The sequence below is a fragment of the Cydia fagiglandana genome, chromosome Z (genome assembly GCF_963556715.1).
Source record: "Cydia fagiglandana chromosome Z, ilCydFagi1.1, whole genome shotgun sequence".
Lineage (NCBI taxonomy): Eukaryota > Metazoa > Arthropoda > Insecta > Lepidoptera > Tortricidae > Cydia > Cydia fagiglandana.
The window spans coordinates 24,241,852-24,255,745 of NC_085959.1; the positions used below are offsets into that span (position 1 = coordinate 24,241,852).

General features: G+C 36.9%; 1 pseudogene; it reads left to right on the forward strand.

The window, feature by feature from the left end:
• The first annotated feature begins 2,861 nt into the window (after nucleotides 1-2,861).
• LOC134679488 (uncharacterized) lies at nucleotides 2,862-13,343 on the forward strand (annotated as a pseudogene).
• The last annotated feature ends 551 nt before the right edge of the window (nucleotides 13,344-13,894 follow it).

The window sequence follows — 13,894 nt, forward strand, 5'->3', positions numbered from 1 at the left end:
TTAAGACACATTGAATTTATAATAAGAAAGAAGAATAAGCTTGTAAATAGTTTGCAACACTAACTACAACAAATAAAACTTAACTTTGTGTTTTAAATTGTCCTCAACACTGACTTCGACTTTTAATAATGAACTATTATATAAAAACTACCCAAGGCACATGGACCACGAAAGTTTTTGGACCCAACTCCGAGTTATACCCGTTCCTAGTGCGAGTATTCCGACCCCATAAATTCGGGAAATATATTAACAGCGCGACGTGAAATTTAATGGGTATCGTAATAAATATTTATTTATTATTTATAAAACCTTTTATAGATAATGTTATAAGGTAAGGTGGGGTAAACTATCACCAGGACTATCACTTATATGGAATCCTCATACTGTTTGTCTTGCCCTGAGGAAAATAAACCATGATAGTCTTACCTCACCTTACCTTATAGATATTATTTCCTGTAATATTAATGATTATGTTAATGTGGTGTAATACTAATAATTATTTTCCCCTTAATATTTCCATGGTAACATAGTTTGACATCAAAGTTTTTCCCTCATTAGGACATGTTATAAAAAAATCCGCGCGACAACGTATGCTGTGGTTCCAGCCTTACGAGTATGCCACGAGCGTAAATCCGTAAGCGGGTTGGGTCGGCTTTACAACTTTTAAATAATGTTAAACTTCACTCGTCCAGATGCGTCGCTACAGCCGCCAAAACTTTTTAATACAAATTAATAAAGTGTACAGAATGGGGATTTCGAATTCATTACCCATACGTTACACGTACCCGGAGAAGGGAATTTTAAACTTGTCGTACCTAGTTTTTTTTTTTTAGATGTGGCGCGCGCACAGCTCTTGTGAGCAAGGACTCCGCTAAGGATACGGGCGAGCCTTGCTCATATGCATATCAGTCGCCAGTTTTCTTTAGTCGCCTTATACAACACCCACGGGACGAGATGGGGTGGTGCTATTCTTTTCTGTTGCCGGCACCACACGGCACTGTCGTACCTAGTTAACCTACTTTATTTCACGGGTATTGGTCTTCTGGTACTTAATATAATTAAACCCTATATTTTCTACATATAAGTTCCTAGATTAAAAACAAAACTATAACCTCCTGGTAAAGCACTAGTCATAGCGCTTCACAGAATACTTCTTGACAATTAACTATTTCTGACAATTTACTGTGTCGCTAGCCATAAGGACGAGACTTGCTTATAGGTAATATACATGCGTAGTCAAATAAAAATCCTATATTTTAATGAAATTATGGAAACTCTGAATAATAACTATGAATGTAGCATATAATCGGGGTATTTGTTAATAACTTATATTTTTTAAGGTCTAAATTAATCTATGTCGTCTAATAAATAGGCAGGTTAAAGCGGCTCTATTGTACTGTAGCGTCGTAGGTACAATTAATGAAACTACCATTTGGAAAGCTTTATAATCTTTAATGAACACTAAACAGCGGCCTGGCACATATTATGCAGTACTTATCTGGCTTTCCAAATGAACATTGGCACATATCTGGAGTTAATATTAAATTTTTCCTCTTCTAGATCTATTATTTGGATAATTTTTGGGAGAACGTCATGAATCAATCGACTTAATATAGATCCAGGAAGTAACAAATTAAAAATACTTTATTTTACACTGTTCACATGTAATAAATGGATATACATGTACATATTAGTAAAAACCGAATAGAACTATATTGAGACTTATATAATTAAATAATATAAAGAAAAACTTGAATTATCTTTCCGTGGACCCTTCATTCAGCTGCCGTTTTTCAATAGTATTTATTTATTACACTGAAACTTTGGGTTACGCGTCAATAACTTTTGTCATTTTCCTTATCCTCCGTATGTCGTTGCTTGTTTCCGAGTTTCAGATTAAAAATACTTAGGTCCATAGAAAGAAGAAAAGAAAGAAAGAAAAATATTGTATTTGCATACACACATATATACATTAAGGTACAAACATTAAAATTAACTACATACGTGTGCCAGCCAAAAAGCGGAAGCTGCAGCAATAATTTTCAGCTTGCTTATTAGATCCATGGCTCTCTGGCATGTCTCTTTAGTGTTGGTGCTATAGATCCAGGCGTGGCTTTCATACGAGAGACAATGCAAAAGGCATGAGTCTTTAACTTGCTTTATTAGTATTACGGGCGGATTCGATTTTAACTTCTTTATGGTCCCGGAGTTTATTCCACGTCATGTTCACCCTTTTGCTTAGTTCTTCACGGTTTATGTATTTGGAAAAATATATTGGTTTTCATTAATATGTTTATTTCTAAACAAATTTCCAACTTTCGGTCATCCACGAATATTTAAGGGTGTTTGAGCGTTATTAGTTTCAAGTTTCAATGGTAGGTATAACGATCACTATTTGATGCTTATCTGAATTAATTGGCTTTAAAATATTAATTAGACAGCAATCCTATTTTATTACTTGTACATGCCTAATAAATTGGTGCTGATTAATTATTAATATGATGGCCGAAAAGTAATACCTTATAGGTATATAAAATATCCCACCAATAGGCATGATTACAGTAATTAAAATAATATATTTATTTAATGAAGCTTTAGTCATAGAATGCAAAAAACACATTTATTTGTTTATATTTGGCGAGATTAGTAAATATTTTGTAAAAATAAAATTACTAAATACGGACGTCCGCCATGATACGTTGAACACCAATCAGAGCGAATGACGTCATCGTCACGTAAACAATATATCCAAAGTACTGGTTCTCCTCTAGTGGCTCTAATTCTCCTGCTTTTTTTATTTGCAATTTGCGATTCACGTATTCAATTTATTTTGAAGGGAATAAAAACGAATAATTTGAGTTATGGAGCAAGGATTTAGGAAGGCAAACAGTGCTATTTTGCCTAGATTCGACTACGATGCTTGGAGAGTTTCTGCAGTCAAACGAAGACTTTTGTTCATCAGAATTTAGAAATGTCAAAAGTTCCTTGTAAGTACAATAAACAATATTTATAAAAACTACTGGAAGAGGCCTCCCCGCGCTACACCCGGTGCAAAGGTGCCCATCACACTCACTGCGTTGAGCTAAGTACATAATTACATTAAGATTATTATCGTAACGTGTGTACCTAAACATTAAGTAATGAACGGAGGTAATTCGTTTTCTTATTGCTCTTATCAAAGTTTCAACTTACATACCTTTAGTGTAGAAGAAATAGTAAGCCGAGCCGCTTACACCTCAAAGCCAGTTGCCTATCCCGGCCGTTGTCCTGTAGAGGATAGGTAGGTGTATATTATTAATAATTTATACAGTGACCAGTACCTACTACATAATTGGCATTTTTATTTTGCAGGTAGGTTTCCCATCTGCACCCATCGGAAATTTGGGTCGCGTTTTACAAGGCTACAACTCCTTCAAGATACAGATGGCCTACCGCGAACCACGTTCGACGTGTTACCTCTCTGTCGCACTTGTAAATTCGTACGTAAGTGTGACAGGGAGGTAATAGGATGAACATGATTCGCGGTAGGCCCTCAGGTTCGCTGTTGGTAATGGCTCCTCTACACGATGGGCCAGCGCCGGCGACTCCAAGGAACGCATTTATGCGTTAGAGGGAGCAAGTGATATCTCATTCTACCGCATGGCTGCGTCCCTTGGAGTGGCCGGCGTTGGCCCATATTGTAGAGGAGCCATGAAATGCAACTAAAGAGACGCAAACAACTATTAACTTGTAGTCCTACGACCTACGAGTACCTATAGGGACGGTGCGCGTTGGAGGGCCTGCCATCATGTGGCCTGAATCGGAAACATAATATATGTGCACATGTACAGTCAGTCAAGAAAGTGGTCTACCACTTTTCGACTCTATCAATCAGATGATAGAGTTGAAAAGTGGTAAACCACTTTCTTGGCTGACCGTACATTGCCATTAACCTCCTGCCTACCAGAGGTACTTTTTTTGGAATATCTTTTTGAAATATTCAGAAAACATTTCTTAGGGTTAGAGATGTCTAGGAAAAATGCAGAAAAAAATCTCCCGTTTTTCCTACTAGTTTTTCCTTACGTCCTTTACAAAGGACATCAGTGCCCAATTAAGTTGTCCTGTGCAAAGGACATAACACTTTGATGACCATTAAAAGTAAAAAAACTGAGGTATTATAAAGAATAATAATACGAAAAATTTAGAAACAAATCAACGTTATATTAAAATTGTAAAATTTTAAAAAACGAGGCACATTTCTTTGAAATCCTCCTCCTGCCTACATTCTTCCTTTGGAAGGGACATAAGAAATAAAAAAATGCTGTGGAGTATTTCTCAATGGTAACCCTAATGCATTCCTTGTAACTCATTGTACAACTGTCAAAGTTTATAGAACAAAATAGAAATGTCAATGTCAAGCTGTCATTTTTCAAAAATGGCGACGGCAAGTGGACGCGCCGGTCTGCGCCCGCGCAAAGGTAAGTCTAATCGTGATTAATCTCGTTTTTTAATAACAATTATCTCGTAAGACGTGTAATTTATCGATAATTAAATGATATATTTACGTATTAGACAGTTATTTTCTTTAACTATTCAAAATATTTTGTGATACCATGTTGAAATGTATGTATGTCCTTTGCAGAGTACAAATGTAGGCAATTGAGTTTAAGAAATTGAGACTATATATGTACTTTGCACAGGACATTAACAAAGGAGGGTATATTTTTTATTTATTGACCGTTGTTTTCAGCATTAGCAGACATAGATATCGAGGACGATCCTATGTTTCTCCCATCAGAAATGGTAAGAACGGCCAGTACAGACTGAGTTACTCAGTATTCAGACTGAGTCTGGATACTGGCCGTTCTTACCATTTCTGATGGGAGAAACATAGGGTCGTCGTCTGAATCATCTCCTGAGAAGTCAAATTCTGAGTCATTAAGGACGTCCTCGATACCTATGTCTGCTAACGCTGAAAACAACGGTCAATAAATAAAAAATATACCCTCCTTTGTTAATGTCCTGTGCAAAGTACATATATAGTCTCAATTTCTTAAACTCAATTGCCTACATTTGTACTCTGCAAAGGACATACATACATTTCAACATGGTATCACAAAATATTTTGAATAGTTAAAGAAAATAACTGTCTAATACGTAAATATATCATTTAATTATCGATAAATTATACGTCTTACGAGATAATTGTTATTAAAAAACGAGATTAATCACGATTAGACTTACCTTTGCGCGGGCGCAGGCCGGCGCGTCCACTTGCCGTCGCCATTTTTGAAAAATGACAGCTTGACATTGACATTTCTATTTTTTTCTATAAACTTTGACAGTTGTATAATGAGTTACAAGGAATGCATTAGGGTTACCATTGAGAAATACTCCACAGCATTTTTTTATTTCTTATGTCCTTTCCAAAGGAAGGATGTAGGCAGGAGGTTAAAATGTGACCTTGGAAATATAGATAGGTAGGTAAGTTAGGTATAAAACAAGTATAAAAAGACCGATCGAGTCCGGAACACCACGCTGCGCTCCAAAACTCGCATACTGCTGACGTTGGCAAAAAAACCGCCAGGCTCAAATAGGACTTAACCGGACACGTCTATCGCATGCATCCGGATAAGTGGGCTAACATAGCCACCAAGTGGATGCCGACGAGAAGCGTGGGCAGACCTTCTTTAATGGCTTCTCTGCACGATGGGCCAGCGCCGGCCACTCCAAGGGACGCAGCCATGCGGTAGAATGAGATAGAAATATCACTTGCTCCCTCTAACGCATAAATGCGTCCCTTGGAGTGGCCGGCGCTGGCCCATCGTGTAGAGGAGCCATAACAACTGGCCGGAAAAAGCGCTAAATCGGGTGTCATGGAGAACCAGAGGGGCTTCCGCGAAAACAAAAAATCGCAAATTGCGGGGATCTTTCTCTTTTACTCCAATGAAGGCGTAATTAGACTGACAGAGAAAAATGCCCGCAATTTGCGAACTTCGATTTTCGCGGTTATAGCCCAGGGGACATCTCCTTTGCCCTTCACTGGGACACACAAAAAGGCTAAGAAAAAAAAGTAAGTAGGTAATGTATGAAAAACTTACGGATTCAAACTTTTTTCATTATCATTCAAATGCAGCACGCTTCTAATAGCCACATAGAACCGTGCCTTGTCTCAATTTCGTATGAAAAAAGTTACGTCGTGTATGTAACTTAACTATACCCTGAAATAAGTAAAATAAAAATTAAGGAACAATAGTCGCTATTCGCCAGTATTAGTAAAATCTTCAGTTTTAAAATGTTTTACTTACCATGTTAACTACTTAAAGATAGAACTGATGTACCACTCGCCTATCACGCCCATCATTCTGAAACATAAATTTTAGTAATTATTTATTAATGCAAAAATTTAGTTACCCACCCTTGGTAGCAAGCTTTAAGAAGATATAATAGAAATAAAAAAAATAGCAGGAAAATTTCGCATAAGTACAAAAATAGCAGAAAAAATTGAAAGCAAAGCAGTAAGTATGTATAGTTGTATACCTGCCAAAAACTTACTTATTAAGTTATTAAGATGATGTAAGGCCGAGCCACACCGGCTACGTGTGCAGCACGCTGCGTGGCGTGCGCTGCGTGACGTGCGCAGCACCCCTGTCACACCGGGTGACGCACACGTCACGCAGCGCACGCCACGCAGCGTGCTGCACACTCCACGCAGGCGCACGCTGCAGCTCAGTCATGCGTGCAGTAAAATAAAATACTCCTGTGACAGTACCTATATCTTATTATAACTCCCGTTGTAAATGGAAGCAGCTCACCTAATGCCGCCATTGCAATTAGAGGAAAAAAATGTCTCATATTTGAATCGAGATAACTGAGAGTACATAATATTTATTCACCGACACACAATAGTTCACAATACAACCTTGTTTTCCAATAGTATCGTTAATACCTAAAAGCGATTTGTTTCCACAGGCCAAACAAAATTTTATAAGACGTATTTTTTGTAATCTTTGTGCTATGTTGTAAATATACATTCGTATTGACGAACTATTTTAATTAGTTTTTCTTTTATCACTGAATCCGTATTAAAAATCAGCACGCGCACCGGCCGAGTTGTAAATAAATACAAGTGGCTGCGCGTGTACACGCACAGCACCGAGCTGTGCGCGTCCGAACCTGCTCGGTTCGCCCTCTCATAGGGAACGCAGTTAAACACAACGTCATCACTGCACGCAACGAAGCGACGTTGCCGCTCCGCTGCGTGGACGCGTGCACGCAGCACGCAGCCGGTTTGTCTCGCAGGAGCTGCGTTGCGTGCAAGTCACGCGTACGCGCACGTCACGCACACGTCACGCAAGCGGTGTGTCCTCTCTTATGAGTTTTCATATTCTACAACGCAGCGGGACGCCTGGCCTGGCCTGTAATGTTGTAATTCTGCATCGTAGTGCGAACGTGACGCACTCCCCCTTGTAGTTACAAATAAGCTTGTGCATGAGTTTCAACCCTTCATCTTCGATCATAATCGATGTCTGTATACCCTGCATCGTAGTTTAAACGCGACGCACTGTACCTTGGGCTATAACCGCGAAAATCGAAGTTCGCAAATTGCGGGCATCTTTCTCTGTCACTCTTATTACGCCTTCATTGGAGTAAAAAGAAAGATCCCCGCAATTTGCGGATTTCGGTTTTCGTGGTAGGCCCTCTGAACGAGTTTGTGCGTCAGTCTCTACCCGTAATACTAAAAAGGCAACGTTGGGTGTGCTCAAATAAATAAGTTTTATAGAAAAAATGTACTAATTGCCCCCGTTTGCCCTGTTCCGACAGAATGGAAACTACAAAACCCTACACTGAGCATGGCCCGACATGCTCTTGGCCGATTTTTCTGATTACTCTAGATCTTTTGTGTTCAAGCTCTACCATAGAGAAATATAGTAAACATATATAATAGTGTTCACTCCTTACATCAGTTTTAGTACCAAAATCAAAACGAAAATTATTCTCGTAGTCGACATCGACATCTAGCATCAAGTAGCGGAATTATCAGTCCATTAAAATCTATAATCATATACCTCAACAAATCAGAGTTCTGCCTTACAAGTTGTTTTTAGTGAAGCTTCGGTGTTGGCTAAGGGAAAAATGTTTCTACAATATTAAAGAATATTTTGATATATGCTTCTAATTGCATTAAATAAGAAAATGGACAAAAGAAAGGTAAATTAATATTCTTTTTAAATTATTTTTTCTACTCGGGTACTTTTATCCGTCATTTACATAGTCACGAACGAACATATAAGGGCATACATTATTAATACTCCTTAAAAGTCTATAGTCTATTGCCCAAAAAAGCACTTGTATCGTTTTAGAGACATTACGATACGGTAAGCTAGTGCAGGGTAGCAGGTGCCACATACCGGTACATTGCTACCAACGTGACAAACGATTGAATGCATACGGTTTTTATTAAAAAAGAAACAAATTTGTACTGAGTTCATTGCTACCAACATAATAAAAAATACTTTTATACCCTACAGCACCACGACCCTGGTGCGGTGCGGTAGTGTGTAACGGCTTTAAAAAAAACATAAACATTACTCGTTTGTTTCTCGTTTCCCGCCTTTCCCGGTAATTTCTTGTTCTTTGAGTACTTTGCGTTACTATTTGTTAAATTTGTTTTGCGTTCATAAAAAGTGTTGAAAATGGACAAAGAGGACTACATTGTTTCTACACCTGAAGAAATATCCGCTGCAGCACAAGCAGCGACCGAATATTTGTTGCCTAAGTACTAAATCTCAGCACCTATACGACAAATCTTATGAGAAGTGCATGGCGTGGAGATTGGAGCACAAAACTTCGTCATTCTCTGAAAACGTCTTTGGTGTATTTTCAAAGACTAATTGAAAGCACCGGATCAGATCTATCTTTTAAGCAAGGTTGGTATATGTTATAAAAATTTTTGATACACATTTTTAGGGTACACAGTACAACGAGCTATATTTATGTACATTTTATATTTTTGCATTGAAACTGAATATTATTTAATTCTCCTTTTTCTTGTTACAGGTTGCAGTAATATTTGGTATTATGGGTGCTTGTCGCAGACAAGAGCTACATACATATAGTAATATCTACTATCCAAAATTTACATTGACATTTTCATAAATAAAATTTTGTTTATATTTTTTTGTATTTTATTTAATATTGCCTACTCATAGAAAAAGCATTGTATGCAACGTTGTATAAGTAGTCAAAAAATGCTCATGGCGTATTTATTAACAATGTTCGCCTTCGGCTCACATTGTTACCCACGCCACTCACATTTTTTGACCCCTCTTATAAAACTGTTGCATAAAATACTATTATAATACTGGTATTTTGCCTCCGGTTTTTTTTTTGATAGTTAAATTATAATTGTATGTTACTATTTTATACTGTTTATATTTAATTATTTTAATTTAATAGCTTTAAGCTTGACATGTTATATTTATTTGACGGTTTTATGTCAATATGATCGTGTAAAAATGTAAATACTTACCAATTTTAACTTAAGTATAGAATATGTCTTCAGTTAGCATAACGTGACAGTGAATTAAAATGTTCTAGATGTATGTATAGTGTAAAGTTTTGCATGCCTATATAGTGGTGAATTATGTTGAACTACCAAATCAATGTCCACCATCTACAATGTACCATAATTCTAGCAAATAAATACTATGACTATGACTAATTTCAAAAATATGAAAAAGTTCATAAAATCAAAAATAGATTTTACAGAGAACAGCAACCATTCCCCTTTTCATGGGACAGAACATTCACCAACAAATACTTCGCCAGAACCAATAATGTCTCTAGAGGAGCAGAGAGCTTTGCTGGAGAAAGCAAAGCCTGCACAACCTCCCTTACCGCTAGAACCTCCACCCACTACCCCTATTGACTTTAGCCTACCACATAAACAAGAAATTGAAGATCAGAGCAGATTAGGATCGCCTACACCAAATCTTTATGAGACTAATGAGGTCTCCTCACTATCATCAGCAACAAATTATGATACATCACAAGTGGAAGCCCGTGAAAAACCAAAAAAAAACATCTGTAGAGACTTCATAAGAGGAACTTGCAGACGCGCCCACTGAGGTGAAGGGGTGATTTCCCCTAGAGTCGGGTCCGAGTCCGGACGGCTGCTGGCGAGGTTGCGGAAGAGTACTTCGGCGTGCCTGGGACCTCGCCGTATAGCAGCGAGGCGGCAACAGAGGGGTTTTAGTGGGTAAACCTGGGGTCTCATTAGCCCACATCAGGGAGTCCCACATAACCATCCCGGCCCGTCCCCGCGCCGGGGTGGTATGCGTAAAGCATTTCCCCTCTTAAAAAAAAGGGCAGGCACATGCAAATATGCTCATGAACGAGATCTGTCACAGTTACCTGGTGTATACACATTCTGTAAAAGCTTTCAGAATACTATTGCTAGAAGAACGCAAGTAGATTCAATATACACAGATTTCTCGAAGGCCTTTGACAAAGTCGATCACACCATCCTTATTAATAAATTGGCAGGGTATAGAATACACGGAAACTTGCTAAGGTGGATCAAATCTTACCTAGATAACAGGAGCCAGCTTGTAAGTGTCAAAGGTGATGTCTCTGAGCCAGTAAAAGCTATTTCGGGCGTTCCTCAAGGTTCGCACTTCGGTCCTCTTCTCTTCGTTGTTTTTATTAACGACCTAGTCGAGCGCCTATCGTGCCCTTGCTTATTGTATGCAGACGACCTTAAGATCTACTCAACAGTCACAAACGTCGAACAATGTGAAATCCTGCAGAGTAATTTAAATACAGTCGCGGAATGGTGCTTAACCAACCGTATGTTTCTGAATATAGATAAATGTTATGTTATTTCTTTCTCAACATCTAAACAAGTTATTTTTCAACTATTCTTTAAATAATTTCACGCTTAATCGTACATCTGTAATCCGGGACCTTGGTATCTACTTTGATGACAAATTAACATTTCATACTCACTATGAGAACCTAATCTCCAAAGGTCTGAAGCTAAATGGATTTATATCTCGCATTACCAAGGACTTCAAAACTTAAATGTCTTAAAATATTTATACTGTTCCTTGGTCAGAAGCACTTTAGAGTATGGATCTGTAATATGGGCACCTTGCTATAATAGTCACATTGACAGCATAGAAAAAGTGCAAAAGCAATTTCTTAATATCCTTAGCTACAGGCTGCAGCTTGGTCGCAGTCTCAGATCTTATGCCAGCAGGCTCAAGCATTTTAATATGCCATCGCTTACAAGTCGTAGGAAATGCAGCGAACTGCTAATACTTTACAAAATAATACGCTGCCAAATTGATTGTCCCTCTCTTCTTTCTCTTCTCAATTTTATCACACGTTACAAATCTCGCAACCCCTCGCTCAAAATATTTCAACTACAGATTTATAAAAACAACACCTCATACAATCCGGTGACAAGAATGTGTCGATTATACAACGAAACCGCGGCCGAGAATCCTTCCATAGACATATTCGAACGAAGCTTACCCAGTTCTAAAAATAAAATACTTAAGACTTTCTGTACATAAGCTGCGCTCGCACTTATTAATATATTTTAAATATTTTATCTTGTTTAGTTTTAGACCTATTTTAATAAGTCTTATCTTGCTTAGTTTTTAGACCTAGTTTAATTAATTAATTAGTAGATAACTCAATTAATGTGTAAATCTTACTACTGTTTATATAATTTTTCTTGACATCTCATCCCTCTAGCGTTATATTTTAACTGAATGTTCATATCCTTCTGTGCACACATGTTTGGAGTTATAGTCCAGATCTAAACTATAAGCTTATTTATTAACGTAATTTCTGTAAATGTCTGTAACTTGTTTTGTGAGCCTAATAAATAAAATAAAATAAAATATAAAAATCATACTAATTGAAGTTATAAACTAACTCCAAATCCTGTAAAATCGTTTCTTATATGTATTTCATAGCATGTTAATATTATAATTTGTCACTAAAATGAACTTTTTAAATGTTTGTGCCATAACACTGAAAATAGAAGTATATTTACATATTAATTTCTTTATTTTAGGTCCTCCGGACCGTCCTACGGCAATGATGCGATATGTTACGTACAGCTTAAACGTGAAGGAAATCTGGGCACAATCCGCACAATGAAAGGAAAAATCTGCCCAGAACTTAAAGTACATGCAAAGTTGTATAGAGTGACTTCAATAGTGGACGAACAGCAAGAGGCAGTGAAATCAGCAGAATGCCATGATTCAAACTTTTTAGGTCGGAACTGCCTTAAAATATATGACAGCTAGAGAATTGTCCAATGGTAAGCCTAGTCTGCCATCTAATAACTCAGTATTTGAAAAGTTTTTGAAGGAAGGGAAGAAAAGAAAACTTACCAACTGCGAGTTACTTAAATATCAAAAAGACTATGTTTTTGAGCAAACAGAAAGTTTATCTATGCATAAATTAGTGCTAAAGTATAAGGAAAGATCTTGTGATACATTTTTGGAAAAAGTGGTATTAACTGATACTGATATCACTAATATTGAAAAAGAGACAAAAGGTCAACATGAAAGCAGTCTCTGGCATGAGTTAAGGTACGGCAGGATAACGGCTTCAAGAGCTCATGAGTTCAGTCGGTGCAAAACCAGTGATGGCACATTAATTGCACTAATTATGGGTGGAAAAATTCCAGACACACCAGCTATGAAACGTGGTAGATTATTGGAACATGAAGTACGGCAGACTGTAAGTACCAAACTGGGCAAAGATATAAAAAAGTATGGTTTAATGCTTTAAAAAAACTATCCCATGATAGCGAGATCACCTGATGGAATCTGTGAGTCATTGTAGAAATTAAGTGTCCCGTGAGTTCAAAGGCTTTTAAACACTATGTATCTAACGGGAAAACAACCCAGAAGTTTTATGTGCAGGGGACCGATTTTTGAAATTCGACCACTCGGTTTCGTGTATTTCGTTAAATGATATCTCCGCTACTAGGCGTTTAAATTCTACTAATAGAATTGAAATCGAGTGGTCAATACAACTAGATTCCAAATTTCGATCGCTCGTATTTCAAAAATTTCAATTTCGCCGTTATCCACCGATTTTCGAATGACGAAATCGAGTGATCGAAATTCAAAAATCGGCCCCCTGATGCAGCTACAAATGTACTTAACAGGACTTGAAAAAGGGTACTATTGTATAGCTGATAGTAACTACAGTGCAAATAAAAATGTTGAAATAATAAGTGTCACATATGACAAGGAATATGTTTCAAGCTTTCTGTTTTAGTTTCTTCATTTAAAAATAATGTGTACCCGTTATTATACAAATGTGTTCTATAAGTTTTGTATCTATCTGGGGCAAATTTGTTATCTATAGTTTTGTAAGTTTTATTATGTTTGTTTATTCCTTTCTTTGTTTTTATCAATAAATAAACGCCGTAGAGATTTGTAAACATAAATATGGCTAATGTAATGTCAAATAAAAGTTTTGTAGAAATAAAATGCAAGATTAAAAATAAAACAGTTTTATTTAATTAATGAATCCTGTAAAGGGTCTAGCCGTGTTTGTATGGGGCATCGGCCCCAGAAGCCAAATTGATTGCCGTTTTGCCAATTTATTAGGCCAGATGTAAGATGATATTTCACCAAAAAATAACCCTAAAATGCTGCAGGTTTTTGAGAAAATTAAAAAAAATAAGAAAATTGATTTTCATTTTTTTTTATCTAAACTACCGAACCGATTTTTTTGTAACTTGTACACATTATGTAAGTAATCTAGATGAATTATGTAAAAAAAATGGAGTTCCAAATATTCTTATAATTAGTAATATTTTCACTTTTAATTTTTCAATTTTTTTTTTATATTTCCGAAATAGGGACACCCACTTTTT